A 20,324-nucleotide genomic window follows, 5' to 3' on the forward strand; every position below is an offset into this window, starting at 1 on the left:
CTCCATTTTATGGTTGAGAATCTGAGACTGAACAGAGAGAAAAATGACATCCCCAAAGTCACCCTGCCAGTCAGCAACAGAATCAGGACCACAACTCTGGTCTCCTGACTCCAAAATCCATAATCTAAACCATTTAGCAAATACGCCAGTCACCAACTATTTTAAAATGAGGAGACAATATCTGGCTTTGAGCCATTGTTTCTTGTGCCTATAGCTTAGTTTTGGGAAAACCAAGAGAGAAATATACATTTTGGCCCCACACGACCTGCTGCTGGTTGGCTGTTGCACATTCTTTCTGTTATCAGTAATAGTTTCTAGTACTTTTGGATCTGTTTCAAGAAATAAATTCTAGTAATTGCCTTTTTACAACATTAATTATTTTACAAAACATTTTCTATGTGAACCCTGTCAGTGCTCAATAAATAATCATAATAGTAATTATCATGACATATTTGACGCCTATGGAAATGAGGAGCTGTTAACCTAGCCCAGAACCAGGCAGGGTATTTGCATAAAGACATAGCGAGGGAGGTTTACTCCCCAGGGACACTGTTGCTTTCCTTGGATCTAACTCACAATCTGCTTACACCTGGGGCATTTGTAAATGTCCATAGAAATGTGGAGATGCTGGGAGATTTGATTGTGGAAGCCTAGTGCATAGAAGGGACTCAATGTTGTCACCTGTATTCACTTAGCCCACTCTGAAGGTCCCGTGCAGCTTTTGTGGACCGTCTCCTAGTGGCTTCCTACCTCAAGCTCCTGCATCTCACTGCTGGAGGTTTCCCTCTGGCATAGGGAAAGCCAGGGTGAACCAAGCAGAGGCAGGAGTTGGTGGATAAAGAGTCCAGTTTCCTAGGTGTCTTCTGTGCAGTCAATTGCCCATAGCAGTGGCTTGATTATTAATACACATTCCTTGGCTTTATTCCCTTCCTGTCTCTCTTCCCTACTCCTTCATCGTACTTCAGGACTCACCTCCCAAATAAACCACTTGCCAGCAATTTTTTGTCTTAAGTTGTGCATGGAGGCCAAGGAAGAGGGGTCTCAGAATAAGACCTCCTCCTTAATCATGGGTGCTTCCTGTCTTATTCTCATTATTCCCCTTGCTATTTCAGGCCTTCTACAGCTTTTCTCCACCCTGCCTGAGAATGATCCTTCTCAAATGCAAATCTACTCTTGGCATTCCCAAACTTAGAGCCATTCATGTTCCCAGGTAAGAGTCCTAAGGCCTTGGACTTTGCTGGGCGTCAAAGGTCCTTCATGATCTGTCTGCTGTGTATTCCCTAGCCTCCTCACTCTATACGCCCCCCTTCCCATCTTTGGCTCCACCAGCCCTATTCTTTTCCTTCAGGGCCCTTGCACAGGACACTCCCTCTGTTCAGAGTGACTTTGTGGCTTCCTCTCCCTCTCTCTGACCCCTCCATTCCATCTTTGTTATCTAACCTTCATTTGTCCTGCAGGTCTCCAATCTGATGTTACTCCATTGGCGAATGAAGTTCTTCCAGACGTCCCAAGTCTAAGTGAGGTGTCCTATGACATCTTATGTGCCTTATGGCTCTGTGCTATTAGAGTCCATTAATTTGTGTTGCTCACCAATCAGAGTGTGATCTCCTTGAGGGCAGACCTGCCTTATCATCTTTGAATTCTTGGGACTTATTACTTGGCATGTGGTAGGTGCTTATGAAATGATTGTTGAAAACACTACTCTTGGAGTTTATGTTTTCTTGATTGCTGGTGTGGTTGAATGCTTACCCCTGTTTATTTTCCAGGCACATACATAATTTTTCCTGTGAATGGTCTGCCAGGCCATTTTATTATTTGTTTTCTTTGTTCTGTGGTGACAAGACACCATGTAGTAGGAGTGCTCCCCAGTGGATCACACCTATTTCAGTCCTCATCAATGGACACCTGTCTGCAGCCCTCAGGTAAAAAGCTGCTCGCTGACATCCTTCTCTGTGAACCAGGAAGGGTGGACTACCATTCCTGGGCAATCCCATCTTGGACACCAACTAAGGCAAACCAGGAGAGCCTTTTTCCTGGATGATACCCCTGGCAGGAACATCCCAGGTAGGGGTGTTTCACAGACTCGTTATACCTCTGACTCACTCTGCCAGTTGTCTACACTTGTGTTCCAGATCTCTGGCTTTGGGTTTTTGCTCTAAAATTCATTACTGACTCTTGAATGAAGCACCAATTTAACGTGCAAGTTTGGCCAAAATGGCAGACTTAGAAGGAGGAGTGAATAGCTATTCTCTTCATCAGGCGAGATTCCCCAGTTCTCAGCTTTAAAGTGGGCCTGACTCATAGGCTCAGGACAAATGCTCCTGAGGAAGGTGTTGTTGCATGTCCTACAAGCATTGTTCCTCCCTTCCTGTCATTACGAGTTCTCTCTCAAGCACTCTTTGCCGGTCTTGGCTGCAGAAATCTGAAAGCCTTCCTAGGCAGCCTCTACAGAGCAGTAACTTCCCAGCTCTCAAGATTTCAGTTTTAAGGTTTCAGGCACATTCTTTGGATTTCTTTCACTTTTCAGGGAATTGGCTGAGGGGGCATCTCAGGGCATGTCTGGTTGCTGGCCCTAGCTCTTATGAGTTTTAAATGGCAAAAACATAGGTAAAGTCCCCAATATTATGCCTGACACTCAGTAGGTTCTCCACGAATATTACCTTCTCCCACTGCTCTTGCTGTTGGCTGATTCTGTGATGAAATCACTATATCAAGGGTCAGTCTGTATTTAGTAGATGGCTTCCAAGTTTATGCCCACAAAATCCAAAGAGGAGACGTTTTAGAAACTTCTACTTACCCAGAGTTTCAGTCACTCAGAAAAGGATGAATAGGCGAAGGGAACTAAAGTGAAGCTGTGTATCATTAGCACAAAATTTCAGCAATAATGCTATTAATACAACAATAGCAATTATAATAGCTACCTTACTAGATGCATGGAACATGCTACAAACTTTTCCTGTCTTATCTCTATTCTTCACCACATCTTTTCAAAGTTGGTGTATATCACTCTCATTTTACTGGGGATGAGGAAACTGAAGGTAAGAAGAGTTACCGTCAACTGAATAGTTTGAACAGAAGAGGGTACAGTCAATAAATGACGCTATTTCCCTCCTGCCCACCACTGCTGTTCAACCCCTCTCTGTCAAACCTCGCTTTCTCATCCCCTGAAAATATCTCAGCCAATCCCATAGCTTTCCAAGTCCTTTTCAGATATTCAAAAAGCCTCCTTTCAGTTTTTTTAAAAGTCCAGTTAAATCTAAATCAAACTTCAGTCTCTCATCCAAATAAAAGCTTCACCTCATTACCCAAACCCAGGCTTAACCCAAGCTCTGGAAAGTACAGTGGGGAACGGATGCTGTGTGGTTTGTTCTTTTAGCCCTTGTGCCCTCCCTTTCTCTAGGGTCAAGGCAGGGAGAAGGAATGAGAGGTAGATTGGGAGTGCATTTTACAGGGCTGGTTTGTGATTCTCTCTTGGTTGGTGAACGCCCTCTATTAAGGCATGTATCCAAATTCTAACTATATGTGGAAGGCTTTGGAGGGCTCTTTACGGTCTTCTCTCTGACAACCCTTAACTCCTTTATTTCCTCCCTCTTCTCTTCCCTTAACATTCTCCCAGACTCCCTCCATCCCTCCCCTTGGCTCCAGGGACTTCTGACCTTGTGCTCTTTGACTTGAGAAAAGGATCCTCCCACTGTCCACGTATAACTCTCCCTCTCTGCTTGTTTCTTTAGGGTTTGACTCACCTGACAGGCAGTCCTTATGAATAGAGCCATTCGTGACAGTTGAGGGTCCCAGGCAGGAGTACAAACAGAAGCCCAAACTTTTAAATATTTATGTGGATTTAAAAATTGTAAGTCAAGCTAAAAATTCTTTAATAAAATGTATTCTATCCTTATTTCCTAGCAACCACACCTTCATAATAACCTGGACAGCCAAGGTGGCTTGTATCTAGAATTCTCACACTCCTTGGAATTCCATGCTAGAAGCTGGCTCTAAGCCTAAGGCCCCAGCCCACAGTTGACCTCTCTTCTCTCTCAACTTTGGCTGTCCCAAGGGGTCTTGTGCATACACATGTGGACAGCCTTTGTCCTCACATCCGCCAGCAAAAAGCTAGCCCTTAAATAGCCCTTGGGCCTAGGCATGTGCACATAGGGATGGAGTCTACCATTGGACGCAGGCTTGACTTGGGACCATTTGGGAATGAAATTCTGGAGTCCCAGTTACCCAGGACATGGTTTAGAAAAGGGCATGGTCTTCAGGTGGGCATGTCCCTAAGGTGGACATGTCTCCATGGCCTCGTGAACTGTTTTCTGAAAAAGAGGATCATGGCTGGAGGAAGGCCAGAGGAGTCCGCTAAAGTGCAAGGGCCGGGGCAGGCGTCCCTCTTGCCCTGGTCTAAGGGTGCTATTGACCTTGAGCATGGGCCTTTCAAGACAATTCACACCCGTCTACCTTCCACAGAATTCACTCAGCCTATGGAAAAACTCAAACATCATGTTTCTGCAGGTTGCCCCCGAGAAGATTTTTAGTCCTGTATGCTCACAGATATATAGGCGAGTCTACAGATGAACTCAGGCTTCCATCTCACTGACATCAGGTCTCACTAAGTGCATCCCAGGGACCCCTCCTCACTTGCCTTGAAAGTAAGAAATTTCTCTTCAATCCCTATCCCTTGTATCGTGAACTTGAAAGCTAATGGGGGCTCATTTCAAATTTGTTAAATGATTGAAGGAGTGGAAAGCATCCCCTTCCCTCCCCCTTCCGGGGAGTTTTCTACTAGGGCACAGTATTCTTCAAAGATCCCCATTCTGATCAGTCTCCTCAGTGCATCCCTAGACTTGTCTTATTTGAGGGTGACGAGCTATGAGTCATGGGGCAATTTAAGCCATCTATAGGCCCTGCATGGCTGCACAGTGGCAGGGGGCCTGGTCCCCTCTTTGAGCTTTACCTGGAATCCTAGGTCAACAGGAAAAGCTCCATTTAGCAAGTCTATGTAACTTGCCTAGTTCATGCAGCTATAGTGGCAGAGAGTAATTCGAACCCAGCACTGATGGATTCCACGAGATATCCACTTTCATTATGCCAGGCTGCATCCAGGATACCATTTCAGCAAGATGGGGTGTGGCTTGGGAGCCTGCATTAGCACACTGCCAATCACGCGTGGCTGAGGGCAGCCTGACTTCTAACCACTCAGAACTGAATCTCTGATGCTTATGACACACAACTGTTCCCACATCTCATTTGGCGGCTGCTTTATGTCCACTGTCAGACGCTGGCCTCAGGGGAGTTGGGAAGTGCCCCCAGCTAGTTTGAAATTTCAGTCAAATGGTTGCACAGATTACTTGGGACTGTTCCTGTGATTCAGCTGCGCTATGATTTGTACAATTAGAACAGCTTTCTCGCCTGAGGCCTTCGAAGAACAATTACAAAAACAAATAGCAGCAGCAGTAGCAGCCATCATAGCTGCAGGAAAAAAAAAGAAAGAGAGAAAGAAAAGGCACCAAACAAGACAAAGGCCTCCCCACTGCTCACATCATTCAGTAGAAGGCAGATGCATTTTTTCATCCAAGGCCTCAGAGAGTCAGTTTCATCAAGAAAAATAGCAGTTAGCTTCCCATGTAATTACTACAATAGATACTACCCATTATTTCATAATTCTTTAGAAATGAATACACCAGTAAGATGCTCGCCTCTGGATATTTCCGCTGATAATGGTTAGATGACCAATCCAAGCCAGCAATTTAGGGGCTGTTGGAAGTCAGGCTGTTGGTTTGGTTGATGGGAATGAGGCGCCTGGGTTGCTCCTCTGTGTCCTGCTTCAGCTGGTTGACTGTTACCTTCAGGCACTAACATTTTCCCCTGCTCTAAGCATGCCTGAGATTATCTTTTCTAACATTGATGCCTTCCATTCCTTTAGTCTTCAGGCCACGTTACCTTATTGTTCCACTATGCCAGAATGAAGATCATTCCCCGAGAGTTTGATAATAAAACCCCTAACCAGTGTAGTACATTATAATTTACCCAGTGGGAGATCTTGTCATCCTCATTTTGTAGATAAAGGAGAAGAAGGGTCAAAAGGCCCAGATATAAAGCTAACAAATGGCAGAACCAAGTCAGGGACTCAGGTTCTCTTAATACCAAACTCTTCTATATAATTACTATATCTGTTGCAGGGTAGGGAGAAAATTCCCTAATTTCTCATGCTATAGCATATTTTACCAAAATCTTAAGAGAGCAAGTATGTTTATGACAGAAAAATTGGAAACACAGAAAGAGAAAATAGAACAAAAGTCACCCAGCGTCTAAGCAGGCAGTGAAAACCCCTGTTAGTATTTTGATTTATATGCCTGACACCCTTTGTGTCTACGTATACATAATTTCAAAATTGATGTCATACCAGAAATGCTGTTTTTAACTTCCTTTTCGCTTAATGGTGTTTTATGTATATCTTCCTCATGTCCATAAATACAGAAATTTCTCTGTGATAAACTTTTGATTTACAAAGTTCAAAGAATGAAAGAAAGCTGAGTATTGGAGCTAAAGCACATCAACTCTGCCAGCCACAAATAGAAAGCACTAGGAAGCGCTTCTACGGTGTTCATCTGGGTTTGTCAACTAGTAACTTTCCAAACAGGTTTCTGGAAACCAATGAGTTCTTACATGAAGACATTTCTCCGGAATGTTCCCCTTACAGGCTGCATTTTCTTCCATTGTACAGGTATATTGTAGTCTTCTGTGGTTGGACTTCTAGCGTTCATAAACTGTTCCAGGATGGACACCCTTCTTCATATACCTTTGCTCATTTTCTGATTATTCACGGTCAGCATTGTTGGACTGTAGTTCAGTGTAGGGATCTGAAGCTTTTTATTCCAAAGGCAAGTGGCCAGGGGGAGTGATGTTCCCCTCAGAGTCAGTACCCACCCCCGGGCTCTAGGTGCTGTGGGTCCTCCAGTCCCTCCAAAGCTCTATCATTGTTGCCAGTTCCGGTGGTTCCATTATTAGACACACATTCCTTTGCTTTAAGACTTTGTCCTCCATGAAATGCAATTTCCTCAGGAAGAAAGCATCTCCCAAGAGTACATTTTGATGCAAGGATATCCCTTTATGTTGTCTCAAATTGCGCTTTTTAATTGTTCATGAGTCATAGAGAGAAGCAATGGAGAAAAGTTGTTACAAATGCGAGCTCTGGAGCCAGCCTGTCTGGATGATTATTAATATTACCATTTTCTAGCTGGAGCAAACTTGGTCAAGTTACTTAATGCCTCTGTGCCTCAGTTTCTTTATCCATATGGTGGATATAATAATATTACCTAGCATCATAGACTTGTGAAGATCAAGTAGAAAATGCCTAATACATTGCCCTGACCATAGATATGTGCTCAGTGAATGTTACTTATTATTACCTTCCCAATGAGACTATAATCTCTAAAGTCAGTCATCATGTATTATAGTGGAGGCTTTGGGTGCCCTGCCCAGAACCCTCAGCACTCACTGCTCCCCTGCATGGTGGCAGCTTCTTAGGAAAAACATCAGCCACTCTGCCTGAGGACTTTCCCTTGTTCCTAGAGTGTGCCCAGACCACACGCAGGGCAGGTTGGGGAGTTGATACCCTGGGAGCAGCCCTCACCAAATAACAATGGGGAGTGGTAGATATATGTCTTACCTTCCTTGCCCCTCCAGTAGGACAAATCTGAGGCATGTTCTACACCATGTCCCAGAGGTGTCCAGCAGGATTGAGCCCTAATTGTCCCGGGAACCTGCTCATGACACTCCCTGCATTGGCATCCCCCATTCACTGTCTAACTTCACTTCTCCCTCGCGAATGGGCAAACCAGTGGAACAGCTTCCAGGATAGCTTGAGGAATCCAACCTAAGCCATGGATCAGGATTCTTTGAGTCTGCCACGGGAAAAATAAAACATGGTATTAATTGCCTCACAGTTCAGCAATAAATATTTGTTTAATAATTTGTGTCTCCAAGAAAGTGCAACCTGGACATGTGGCTGTCTTCTTGTTTATGGGTCTTCATTAGTGAGAGCTCTGTTCTGTCATCTCTATCACCTGGAAAGCACAGGGTCATCTTTGGTAGAAAAATAATTCCCTCGATGGCTCTCCTTTCTTTTTTTTCTATCCTAGCATGGGTCACTGAGGAGAGATTCTAATTTAGGGGCTGTGAATTCACCTGTCTATGGGGGCCAGGCAGGCAAGTGCAATGAGTGAAGTGATCTAATTCAACACTGCAGTGAACCAAAGCAGGGATGTAATAAACTGAGTGGCTACTCAGTTCCAACTCTCACTGCCATGAAGAACGAAGACCCTTTGCTCCCAGATCTTCTTGTCTTATTATTTCTTAATGTATGCTTTTGTGTCAAGGAGCCTTATTTTAAATTACTGACAACTAATTCAGTTTTTTTATAAACATCTCATCCATGGGTTCAAACTCTGATCATCAGTGGTCTTCCAAAATGTTATCTCTGCTCAAAGCAATGACCCAAGGTCACCTTAGTAGCCACAAGAACCAATTGAAATGATAAAGTAGGCCCCAGCACCTGTCCCTGGTTTCCATAAGGCTCAGAGAAGCTGTATTCTAACCGGAGATCAGCCCTCATTTCAAACCTCAGTTCTCTTCACATTATGTGTGGCCGAGTTCATTTGCCTCCCCAAGCAGACACTGATCTAGAATTATGCGAGGAGGTTTCATTTCCAGATCTCATGTAAAATTAATTTTCATAATTCTCTCAGTTCCTGCCTGACTATACATATCTTTGTTCATTAACCACTTTATTTCCATCTGAGCTGCCTGTGTCCCATGTCTGGGAGGCAAAGATTGCAGGCAACTTGTAACTATGAGTTAGCAAAATGCATTCTGGAGTCCTGAGCTACTGGTCTCAGGGTCTACCTTGCTGTGCCCTTTGAAAATATTGGTGTAGCAACAACACAACACAACAACAAAAGCGTTAAGTTCCTTACTGAATAATTAAATCACATAAAATCTTAGAGAATATTGCTCTAGTGAGAGATGCTTAGGTGTCTTTGAACCCACAGTAGTTCTTTGCCCAAGTTTAATAAGGTGCTTTGATTGTATAACGGATGCTTTAAACTTGCATGAAAGGCTTCTCATAGGCACCCTGCTCTGAAGAGAACTTTCTCCAGGAGCAGTTCTATTCTGCTTCGATTTTGAAACATTTCCTAATTAAATTAGGCCCCATCCACCCACATCTTACATTTGCCAGTTGCTCCCTCCTGAAATTGGCCCTAGGTACCAGCCTGCTGAACATCTGTTTTTGTTTCTGTTTACACGGGTAAAATGGAAAGTTCTACAAATGAAAATCATCATTTAGTTGGGGTCTACAGGGCCATCCTTTATGGAAGCTTTTCTTTTGTTGTTCGAGGGGTTGGAGAGAGGTTTGTTTTCCCTTTCTTTCTTAATTAAACTACAGATTTGGCATTGCAGCCATAAGATTCATGCCATGCTCTGTCAGAAAGCTGGTGACGAGACACGAGATTCTCAGGCTAGGGCAGTGCCCTCAGCCAACCTGAAGGAACATCAATGCATGACGGAAGAGTTTGTGAGGAGGTATTGTCATGCTTCTGCAGAATTATTTGTTTTCATACTAGTGTGCATTTTTTTAATGCTGTGGCTTTTTTTTGTTTGTTTGTTTTAAGCAGTGGAATACATTTTCAAACAAAATCTGTGTGATACTTCTGTATAAATAAAGGTAGCTGCTCCTGTTGAAAAGAGTAGAGCTCTCCTCTAGTGCTCCCTGAACAGAGGTGCCTCATGGGGCACCTCCAAGAAGCTCTGGGCCTCACTACTCAGAGTGTGGTCTCTGGGCCACCTGGGGTCTCTCTGGAGCTTGTTAGAGATGCAGAATCTTGGGCCCCACCTCAGCCCACTAGCATCTCAGTCTGCAGTTTAACAAGACTCCTGGTGATTCTAATGCACATTAAGGTTTGAGGAACAACAGGCTAAGGCTTTGCAAAGCACTGTTAGAAAACACTAGCCCAGGGCTTACCTCAGTGGTCTAATAAAAACAGTCCTAATCACTAGATTCAAATATTGTTTACTTGGTTTCTCCAAAACCAGTTCCAAAATGTGATATTGTATTTTTCTACTTTGAAAATTAAAGTCAATTAAACTTTATTTTTCTTTGGTATACTTTGAGATAATGGGAAATAATATTGTATCCAACTTTGGGAGTTGTTGACCATGACTGGGAAGATGAGATACGTTATTTATGGCTCTTTCAGAGCACCTGTCTCCAATGGGCCTGGGCCTTCTGGGTGCACATGGCTATGCTTCCTGGAGTCATTCTCAAGTGATGGAATGACATACCTTTTTGGATAGTCTTTGGTTCCAGAATGACTTTCAGCGAATGAGGCCATTTCTACCTGACAGCACCATGACTTGATCAAGTGCATATACATTAAAATGTCTGGGTGAAAACCCAGAAATAACTCTACCACCAAGTGAGTGACTGAGAAGTCATTCAGCCTCTCAATGCCTCAGGTCATATGTCTATAACAAGGTGACCAACTTGTCCCAGTTTGTTCTGGAATTTCTTGGTTTAAGCACTGAAATTCCGTCATCCCAGGAAGCCCCACAGTCCCAGGAAAACTGGGACCGTTGGCAGCCTAGCCTAGAAGCAGGAAAAGGCACGTTCAATTATCCAAAGCTCTGAGTGTTACGTTGGTGGAAACGACGAAGCAAGCTCTGAGTTTTACTATTTTCCTCAGTGCCCAAGAATATGAATTTTGAAAACTGGCTTAATGATATATGTGTTTCAACACTTATTTCTTAGATAGCAGTTGCAAATGATTCCAAGATATGTAACAGGTGTTTCTGCATGGTCTGCTGGACAGAGTGAAGAAAAATGTCCTCCCAGATTACCCTACAGATGACGTACCCAATGGTTTCTACTTTCAAATGAAAAATATGTTCAATCATGTAGTCGACAGGATTCCATCTGGCCTGTCTGTAATATCCAGAGCTGAAATGGAAGACTTTGTGTTGTTTCTAGATTCAGGCAAAAACCTCACAATGCTTCATGATGCAATTAAAACAGGTGTGTGTCATCCACACTTGCTGCTTTTGCAAACAGTCAGCACCCCATCCTCATGGTCCGGAAAATTACTTTTACTGTGAGTCTGTGCGAGAGTAAACAAACGCTTTGGCGAGCCATGCTTTTGTGGCCACCAGCATCTTAATAGGGGATTTAGGGTCCCCTTTATAAAACTATCTCTTTCTGTCGTGTCAAGGAGGAATTTTCCATCCAAAGATCCTCTAATTTACTGTCTTCGGGTCTTGGTTCTTGTCTTCTTAAACCTTTAGTATAGTCCTGGGTTCCAGTAACATAGTAATGTTTGAACATTCTTGTCTTACATAGACTAGGGCAACTGCCAGAATGTGAGAGACTAGGCTTCCAAAAACTCCAAAAGACTAGAAAAAATAGTGTTAGTTACAATTTTAACTATAAAAAAATACTATTAATGGAAGCTTAAACCTTTTAGGCCAGTGAATATCAAATTTGGTTTGTACCTGAGAAACACCTAGGAAGTTTGAAAAAATATTGATGCCTGGATCCAACACCAGATTCTGATTTAATTAATCCAGAGTGAGGTCTTGGCATGAAATTTTTAAAAGATTTCCAGTTGATTCTAACGTGCTCTAAGCTCTGATATTATAAAATTAGTCTTTTATAGTCCCTAACTAATTTAGTCTTATTTATTTGATCCTTCTTTCCTTTGTTGGTTCATATCTGTTTATTCCCTTGCTATAAACTAATTGATTAATTGATTCATTCATTCATTTATTCCTCTTGCTTATTTCAATACAACTTACAATGAAAGGAGAGAAAACCCTGGGGTTAGTTTTTTTAAAAACCTGAGATTCTTTTAAAATTACCAGATCCAGTGATATGATTTCAGGGTAAATCATAATCAGAAAAATTTCCTGAGTTGAAGCATAAATTCTGATAAAATATTTCACTTCTTCATCTTCCACCTCAGATGGAACTGAGGGGTATATATTCAAAAATGCATAAGTTGTTTCCAAACAATTTAAAAACCAATTGGTTGGGGTCAAATTTGACTTCTGAATACAGGCTTGTGTTAATTCTCTATTCGTATTCATTAAATGTGCAGTTCAATTACTGACACTTAAAGATGTCATCAAACACAGAGTAATTCATGCTATTTGTAATCATAAAGATGATTCTGAATGCAGTGGGAGAAAATTTATTCCTCATTAACAACTCTGTCATTTTGAAATCTCAGAATATTCCTGGATCTAAAATATAGAACTTAGAGATCTGTGCCTAATTTTGGGGGGGTTTTAATAGAATGAGCACTGGGCTGGGGGTCTAGTGATTCCTACCAGAGTCATCTTCCTACAAAGTAAGTCTGATCATGTTGTTGTCCTAGCTTGGTGGTGCTCAAATTTTAGTGCAAAGACACAGCATCACCTGGAGGGCTTGCGCAAACACAGAGCGCTGGGACCCCATAGAGTTTCTCATTCAGGAGGTTAGATATGTGGGGAACACACTTTGAGAACCACTGCCATGTGTATGTAGCTCTGCGGGCTTCCTGTTTCCTTGTGCCTTTTTTCTTAAGGTGGGATCTGAGGCCCAGCAGCATTGACGTCACCTGGGAGTTTGTTAGAAATTCAGAATCTTAGTGCCACCCCAGACCTACTGAGTCAGAGTCACATTTAAACAAGACCACTGGGTGATTTCTATGCTCAGTAAAATTTGAGGAACACTGGTCTAAGTCTAAATCCTCAACACAAAGGTCGGGGCTCTTCAATTTCTGGCCTCACACCAGTCTCTCTCTAACCATCTTCTGCGAGTTTCCTTATGTCTCTAACACCCTAGTCTACTCTTCCTTGATCTTTTTTATGCTCTTATGGTTTCAAGGTGTTACAAATGCTGTTCCTTCTGCTTGGACTGACTTTCTCCTTCTTTGATTGACAAGCTCAATTTGCCCTTTACGTCATGGCTCAGATTTCCTCTTCTGTGAAGTTTATCCTAACTTCTCCAAGCACACTATTTCTTGCATCTCTATCCTATCTCTTACATCATTGTATTGTAATCATCTGTTTTACTGCATATCCCTTACCTTACACTATGAGCTCCGTGGCAGAAGTGATATGTCTTAATCGTCTCAATATCCACAGTCCTGTTCATCAAACAGTATGTGCTCAATAAATATGTCTTGAATGAATGGGTCAACTAATTGTGACACTTTGGGTGAGTCACGACTTCTTTGAGTCTCTGTTTATTCATTTGTAAAAAGAGGGTGGATTACATAATCTCTGGATGCCTCCTCTCCATCAAATTGACTATTCTCTATGTAATTCCAAATTATTTAAAAATTTCTGCAAATATTTATTGAGCAAACACTGAGTGCTGAGCATGTGGCTGTAGACAGGACGATGGTCATGGACCCTGCCTCTTTGGGCTTTTCAATCTGGTGGAAGAGATAGACCATAAACAACTCCTTAAATAGAAATGACTTATTTTCAATTGATTAAGTGCTTATTAAAGGATATGAAAGGTGTTATGGCTTATCTAAGAGGGGAATTTAACCCAGTTGAAAAACCCAAGCTCTCCTCACATTATTTGCATTAATACTTTATTAACCCAAAATGAAGAAGAAAATCTATTAACTTTCTATATATGGTCCCTAGAAAATATCTTGATAGGTCCAGGAAAATTACAAGCTAATAAAATTACCTAAACTGATATGTTATAGAAATGGGCTAGACTAGAATCTTCTCTGATTCTTAACCCCAACAAGACTTTCTAAGTGAAAAAAGCTTTGAATGCAGCAAACAATCTGGAAACTATACTGAGTAAATATGGCAATGACAGAGCTATTGTACACAGTTCTATGGGATAGGGATGTGGCCAGCCTCCGAGACGCACTGTGGCTCAGTGGAAGGGGCACTGAATCAGGCAGTAGGAGCCCAGGGTTCTGGTCCTGAGTCTACTGTGAGCAACTATGAGGGCTGGTCCTCAATCTTCTCAACTGTGGAATAATGAGGATGAATTGATGCTTTGTAAACTAAAATATCTTCCCAGGGACTCAGCAAGCTGCCAGCTCCTGTGTCAGATAGTGATGATCTTCGGAGAATGCAATTGGGTGTTTCCTTGGTGGTGTGACTATTCATTCCTGAATCACTTGAGTAAATTAAATTTTCTCTTCCCATTCCCCTACAACTCTCCCTTCTGGCTGTTGGGATTGGAAGGGTCTGAACATATAAGACAGAGGTGAGCCTTGGGGACAGCTCCACTGGAGAGACTGTGGCAAAACAGAGCAGGTAGGGTCCTTCCTTCCTCTGATGCGCTCTTCATTTTCAGTACAAGCTGGGCTGCGCTGCCATTCAGCAGTTGCAGGAAGAGGTATATCATCTGAAGAAGCCGAGCCAAATATTTGATTTGGATGATTATGCTGCAGGTGTCTCATCAGAACTGCAGTGCCTGGATTACTAATTATTTTTCTTCAACCTAGTGTCTCTTGCAGGGAACACAGAGCATGGCGGGAATCATGAGGGATGGCTCTAATAAATGAGGCCCTGGGACAGCTGATGCCAGGGGCAGGCTGGAGAAGCAGAAACGGCAAAGACAATGCAATCAGTGGGCAGAGAAGAGGATGGGGCCCATCAAAGCGTTAGACTGGGTGAAGTGGTAATAGGAGCTATCTGGGGCCACGTTGCTTGGCTCAAAGGAGAACAACTGTCATGTATAAAGTTGAGCCAGAAATGGCTGTTCATGACAACAAACTCCTCAGGCGGGTGCTCGGATGTCATTCAAAATATTTCAGTTTTCATATATGTTTTAGTTTCTGGTGGCATGAAAGTGCTCACGTAGTTCTCCAAACAGCCCAGATTTACTATGGCAATAATATAATTTCACTCCTGTAGTCATTTTGCAGCATATAAAGGGCATCCATGTTCACTACTTTTTTTCAGCCTCCTAACAAAGTGGGAGATACTTAATTATCTTGATTTTGACAAAGGGAAATGACAAGGGCTTAGTGAGGGTAGGTGATTTCTGCAGGGTCACACAGCTGGGAAAAGTTAGGACCTCGGCTTAGTCCTTCTGAACTCAATACCAGGACCTTTCCCAAGCTGTAAGAGAGTCTCTTAGCTCATTTAACATGTGGCGTAGGAGATGTTAGGGTGAGGAGGTACCATTCCCATGACAGCCAGCAGACTTCCAGTTTCTAGGTGCACAGACTACGTTGGTTCTTCTAGATCTCTGTCTTTATAAATTGGCCATGTGTACTTCACATGTACGAACCTGTCACTGCATCTAGAATAAATGGTTAAATACAATCTATACACTGATGATATCCAATTTTACATCTTTAGCCCTGATTCCTTTTTTGAGATTCAAATGCATATATCTAGCTACCCACTGGACTTGTCTTCTGCATGATCAACGAATTCAAAGCTCAATCATCCTTTTTCCCCGGAGCCCTAAACTTGGCCCTCTTTTTGTCTTTACGTTAATGGCACTGCCATCCACCAACTTGTTCAAGACAGGAAACTGGTATCATTCTTATTCTTTCCTGTTCCTCAGCCCCCCTTTATCTCTTACCAGAAGGGTCAGTTTCCTGGGTGTGTGACCAGTGCAGTTACACAGGGCTTGCACTCAGAAGGGCCTCATGCTTGGGGTTTAATGTTCTGCGATTGCTGTCCTGAAATAGTTAATAATTATGTCTTTGAATTCATGTTCTGTAAGGGGAGTCTGATAGGATGATGGAGGGCTCTGGATGGGGTCATGGATGTGGGTTTATGCACCCACCCACAGAGTGGCGGCGCCAGGCCCTGGGCTCCTGTGAGGGTCTCGCCATGCTTTGCGAATACTCCCGTGGCAGAGGAAGAAGGACACTAAATAGCAAATAAAACACAGTATGACAGGTTGAGAGAGACTGCAGAAAAAAAAAATGAAAAGATTTTTCCTGCTCTTTGAACAAGAGACCCACCATTTTCATTTTTGCACTGGGCCCCACAGATTATGTAGTTTTCTCTCCTAACCAGTTATAAAATTTTAATGATTCCACGCCCTCCCCTAAAAAAAAACAAACAAGCAAATCTATTGAATATCTTGAATCTATTTCCTTCCATTCTTATTGACACTTCTCTAGTTCAGGAAATTATTTCCTTTCACCAAAATTGTTACAATAGCCTCCTCTCTGGTATTCTGGTCTCCAGTCTTGGCCCCCTCCTTCAGTATTCTCTTCTGCATGATATGGCCAGAGTCATCTTCCTAAACAGCAGCTCTCATTCTATCGCCACTGTGAAATCTCAACTCCATCCCAAATAGCTCTCTACTCCTCATGGGATAAATGTAAAACTCCTTAACAAGGCTTAACAAGTTCCTTTATAACTTGTTTACTACCTGTGATGGTTAATTTTATGTGTCAACTTGGCTAGGCAATGGTACCCAGACATTGGGTCAAACACCAGTGTAGATGTCACTGTCAAGGTATTTATTAGATGAGATTAACATTTAAATCAGTAGACTTCAAGTAAAGTGATTGCCCTCCATAAAATGAGTGAGAGTTGAAGGTCTTAAGAGAAAAAGACTGAGATCTCCCCAGGAAAAAAGACTTCTGACTCCAGACTGCCTTTGGACTCAAATTGCAACACCACTTCTTCCCTGGATCTCCAGCCTGCAGGCTAACCCTACAAATTTGGATTTGCCAGCTTCCACAATTGTGTGAGCCAATTTCTTAAAATCTCTCTCTCTCAAATTCCTTGAAAGCACCATGTTTCTCTCACCTCTGGACATTTCCCATTTTGTTTTTTATAAATGGAATACTACTCCCCATTATTCTCCAACTTGTTAATACTTGCCTCTAATCCTGGGCTACAAAACCCTCTTACATTCTCCCAATCATTGAATTTTATCTTCTTCTTAGACACTACATTGTATTTGATCATTTTCTTGACTGTCTCCTTCACTGGACTCTAAGATCCCTAAAGATAGGAACCATATCTATTTTGTTAAGACTTTTATCCCCAGCACAATGCAGTAAGTATCTGGCTCATAAAAAGAATTCTTGGATGAATGAACAAATTGCATAAATGAATCAATTAAAAGGGGCATGACTTTGTATTGTTAGAAAGAATGACAAATCACACAACACGTGACATTAATATGGCCCCTAGATGCCAAGCTCTCATAGACCCTTCTTACTAGGTTTTGTGTTGAGGAGATATTGGCTGGCTTGGTGATGCTAGTTTAAATATCAAGCTGATAAGAAAAAGATAAATGGGTCTTACACTAATTGCCTTATTTCTTTTAAGGCCTGAGGGTAGCTGTGAGGCAACATTAAAGGATTAAGCTATATTTGATGGTCTGTGAAGGAGAGCATTAATGATTAAGAATCAAATCTCCAATGTTTCCTTTGTGCCTGGACTACTCCACTATGGATCAAAGAAAATTCACAAAACACAAACAAATAACCATATTTTCTGGGAGAATAAAGAGATCCATAAACATATTTGGAAAAAGAGAACCTGAAGCACTAGGTTGAGTTCTGCTGTTCATCCTTGACAAATCTGGGACTCAGTCAGCTATTCCCTTATGATAAAAAAATCATCAATGCTGATGGGGGACCAGTGGTACATGTCAATCACCAATATGCCAGTGACAGCTATTTCACAGTCGCTCCCAGAAGGTGAAGTGTAGGATGGCGCCACAAATTCTCCTGGATCCAAAGAAGGGGCTAGTGACCAGGCATTGTTTCTTTTTGTTCTGGAGCCCTCTTCCTAAGAATTATTGACACACGGAAACAGGTCATTGACAAACTTCCATAGTCCTTGTAGAAATACAACTTCCCTCTAAAATCTTTTCTTTTATCCCGAGGAGGTGGGTTCTAGGCTCTCAGCGTTGGGCCCTGGCCTTGCCCCCTGGTTGAAGTGTAGTGTGAAATGGTGTGGTCAGTGGCTTGTGGGATGCAAGTTACTTTCAGTTCAACAGCGACACCTTTCCTCCACCCCTCTGCCGCTGTTCTGTGGCTGCCCAACTCACAGTCTGGAATAAATAGGTTTGCTACTTCTGCTGATGGAGCTGCAAAGGCAATCGCCCCCTCTCTGAGACCCGAGCCTCCATCCCCACCCATACTTCACCCCACAGGCTGCCTGGCAGAGGCAGGGGGCAGGATGCACAGTGTAATAAATCCCATCCACTGCTGAGCCGAGGGCTAACAGATGGATAGGTTTCCTCATGAAATTTCCACTTCACTTGGTTTGGGTATAAAATAGCAGAAGGGTGGTTTCTTCTTGTGCAATTTTCAAACAGATGAAACCAGAGGGAGGGTTTGAGAGGCTGGGAGGAAAGTGAGGGACTCGACTGTCCTTTAGAGAAAGCAAAATGAATAGGATGCCCTGAAAACCCTGTGAAGGATGCAGACTTGTTTTTGCTGCTACATAGGAGTCAGTTCTTTCCTCCAAAGCCTCCTGCTCATCATCCCTACCAGGCATGGCAAAGGAAACGATCATGGGAGGCCAGACAGTATGTTGTTCATGTTGTTATAGTGTTATGGTGATTGCAGTACAAATTCTCAGGGTGGAAAAAAAGGTATAATGACAGATTGTGTGATTATACCCATACTTATAATTAAGCTGTTACAATACAGACAAGCGCCTGCTCTCTAATGTCACCAACAGAAACCTCTTTGCTTGGAAAGGAAAGTGACTCACTCTGGCAATTAGAAGGAGTTCCCTACAGGACTTCATTTTCCAACCTTATGAACACTCCAGTAGGAAGATGTGTTGCTTGCTTGAATTACAGGGAAAAGTACAGAGATCCAGCAGCAACCACCTGATCTCCAGGTACAGGATGTGGCACTGGTTAGAGAAGGAATTATTGCCACCACAAATAACCTCTTTGCAATGCACAAAGGACTTGGCTCCTGCAAAGCACTTTATCATGGTGTTTATATCCGACTCTGTGGGGAGAGTTGGATTTGTGGTTTCCATTTTAGGGCTGAGAGGAGAGAGGGAAAGAGAGAGAGCGAGCGAGAAAAGACACTCAGCAAGCAACAGAGCGAGTTGGTGCTCAGCTGGGACTCCTGGCCACCTGCCAACATGGCTACTTCCACAGGCTGCACTTGCCTGGTGGGGAAGTGGGTGGTTTCTGCCTGCGTAGTCCTCAAACCCCCAGATGGGGCTGTGTTGAGATTTCCCAGTAAATTTGAACATTTTTCATTTCCAAAGGAGTCAAAGAAGCTCATCTTTTTTCTCTTTTTTTCTTTTTACACACTCCTCTTTGATTACTAGGTCTTATTTCCTTTCCCCTGGCTGCCATCTTTCCTGCTGGACTTTGCTACAAGGTAGTCGACCACTCTCACCTGCAAATACGTGTGTGGATTCTATTCAGGTAATCCATAATGCAATTGATGTAAACACTCTTCAGTGATGAATGCACGCCTCTGCGCAGCAGGCAGCTATTGTGGGATTTGCACACAGAACCCTTCCTTCCCGGAGATGGTGTGAACTTGGCGTTTCCCTTGGAAAGAACTTTCATTTGAGGGAGGAATCATTGCAAGGCAATTATTTTGAATTCATTGGCAGTGTTCTTGGAAGGTGTGTAACCTCTCTGGGTACTGTTTCCTTATCTGCAGCTCCAGATAATACCTGTCCACCTCCAGAGGGGCATCTTGAAGACTAATTAGTTAATGATGTTTGTGAAGTGTCTTGAAGATGCAAGGCTCAACACAAGTGGTAAGAATTAATCGTATCGTATTCATATAAAAATTGTTTTTAGGTGCCAATGCTTGAGGAAATCACCTTGGATCATTTCCATAAACACATAGACCACATGAGTAATACCAAATATTTCTGAGTTTAAAAAGATGACCACTTGGTTGAAATGTTGAGGGGGAAATAGTGGAAGAATTATACAACAGGGTAGAGAGTTGATGGGGAAAATATCAAAGTGAGAGGGAACCAACCAGGAATTTTGGGATGGCCGTTTCCCTAAGCTCTTGGAGAGGACATTTAGAGTGTTCCCTGCCCGGCATCCCTTTCCTCTTCTGCGGGTATTTTTACCTCCTTTTGGAGGTCCACCTGTCCCACTCTCAGTCTGGTTTGAATAGGGATGGCCCATGACCCACACCTGAACCAGTCAGTACATTCTGCCTCCTTGGCCAAAGTGAACTGTTCAGGGATGGCTGTGTGACACAAGCAGCCCCAATCAGAGGAATCCCCAGCACTTGTGTTGAAACCGTTGGTAACAGAATATCATGTAAGGGGAGAGGCACAGGAGGGAATTATGCCACCAGCAGGGGAAGAATTACATAAGAATGAGG

Source organism: Ceratotherium simum, chromosome 20 (assembly GCF_057802395.1).
Source record: "Ceratotherium simum simum isolate JZ-2026a chromosome 20, ASM5780239v1, whole genome shotgun sequence".
Lineage (NCBI taxonomy): Eukaryota > Metazoa > Chordata > Mammalia > Perissodactyla > Rhinocerotidae > Ceratotherium > Ceratotherium simum.